Consider the following 1,670-nt stretch of genomic DNA (forward strand, 5'->3'; position numbering starts at 1 on the left):
GAGCGCGGGCTCTCCCCCAATGGTGGTCTCGGAGCCGCCGCGATGGTGCTGGCGGGGCCGTGGGGCCCCGTGCGGGGAAAGCGGCGCTCTGCCGCCCCGCGTCCCCGCCGCTGCCGCCCCCCTGTGCCTTGGGGACGCCGGGCTTTCAGGGGAAGGCGGCGCGGGGGCCCGTCCGTCCCCCGTCGGCACCGAGCCGTCCTCCGCAGTCGCCGTTCGGACGGGAGCCGGTTGGGAACGCGGTCGTCTCTCTGTTTGATGCTCTGTGCGTTCGTCGATTAAACGTTTCCCGTTCGTTTCTCGGTGCTTCTGCCCGCGGTCGTTTCTGCAGCTCCGGTAAGCCACCCCGTGCCCTCCGCCGGGTAAGGACGGGGCGGCGCAAACGGAAGAGATTAAGACTGGCTGCACAGTTTTGAAAACTCTGCTCTGCAGACCAGCTGCACAATAATGTCCTGCTGGCACGAATCCTGAACTTGTCTGCCTCAGAAAGTCTTCCTGGGTGTTCGTAGAAGGCTGCTAATATTCTTGGTGCTCTTGGCCTAGCTGAATTTAATTGGAAAACTCCCACTAGCTTAGCAGGACTGTCTTCTTATTTTCCATGTGAAAGAACTGGATTAGTATTTTTCTTGCTCTCTTTTTTGGATTTTTCTAACAATCTCAAAAGCCTGTGAAGCATGGCTTCCTCACAGCTTTCGCACCTGTTCAGTGACTCTATTTATGCATTTCTACATGAAATGAGCTTTATTTGTTTCTGCAATGTTGTTTTCACCTAACATATGTTTTAGTCTGGGAGTTAAATCTGAGTTGTTTATTTACTGCTGTGATAATGCTGAGGATTTGCATGAGGCACTGCAGTAGTGCAGTGCACGCTTACGCTCTCAAACCCCAGGGCCCCCATCCCAAGTGATAATGCAGATAATCTGGAGCCTTCTTAAATTCCAGCACCTTTCAGAGGCTTGCTTACCTGCTCTGCACACCACTGTTTAGATATGCACACAAAAAAGCTGGACATCGGCAAGGCTGAAAACGAGTCTTTCAGTGCTTATTAATTTTGCTCCAGGCCTTTTACGTTAGTAAAGTATTCAGAAGGAAGGGCCAAAATACAAAGCTGCCACCACTTTCTCTAATTAATGCATGCAAAGCTTCACATCTCTAATTCCTTAGCAGTGTGTGCTGTGCAAATAAAAGCCCAGAGTCCAGAGGATGTGTAAGGAACTCTGAGCTCTGCACTCCCTGTGCAGTGCAGTCTGGCAAAATAAACTTCTGGCATTCGCTGTTCAGACGTGCAGTGTGCCTGAAGCAAAGTCCTTGCAATTCACTTCTATTCAGCGAAGGATTCCTCACCTGTTTGAACAACTTGAAACATTTTAGAGTCGTGGAACACTTTTGAAAAAGGAAGGTCTTTAATATTGATATCATGCCTATTTAGATTGTCCATTTTCCATCCCAGCTTAGCTATTGATGGTTATGCCTGAGTAAGCCATAAAAAATCAGGTCTTTGTTGGATACATCCCATGCCAAATATTGTTGCTGTGTTGTTTTTATTTTCTATAGGTAGGATGCTGCTGCATTTACAGTGCAATCAAATGAGAACGTGACAGAGACTCTGGTAAGTGGTGGATTTGCTTCTTTTCTAAATGGTGTGTAAAAAAAAAAAAAAAAAAAAAAAAAAA

The 1,670-nt window shown here is 48.1% G+C and overlaps 1 long non-coding RNA gene across 5 annotated transcripts in view; it reads left to right on the forward strand.

Moving 5' to 3' along the window:
• The first annotated feature begins 214 nt into the window (after positions 1-214).
• The window catches only part of LOC122170542, a 19,327-nt gene continuing 17,871 nt past the window's right edge, over positions 215-1,670 (forward strand). For all 5 annotated transcript variants that reach the window (XR_006171790.1, XR_006171793.1, XR_006171789.1 and 2 more), the window contains exons 1-2: positions 215-333; positions 1,552-1,606. This is a non-coding gene — a long non-coding RNA (uncharacterized LOC122170542). The remainder of the gene's footprint in view (positions 334-1,551; positions 1,607-1,670) is intronic.

This window comes from Centrocercus urophasianus, unplaced genomic scaffold (genome assembly GCF_019232065.1).
Source record: "Centrocercus urophasianus isolate 14NV4802_14NV808 unplaced genomic scaffold, USGS_Curo_1.0 seq_713, whole genome shotgun sequence".
NCBI lineage: Eukaryota > Metazoa > Chordata > Aves > Galliformes > Phasianidae > Centrocercus > Centrocercus urophasianus.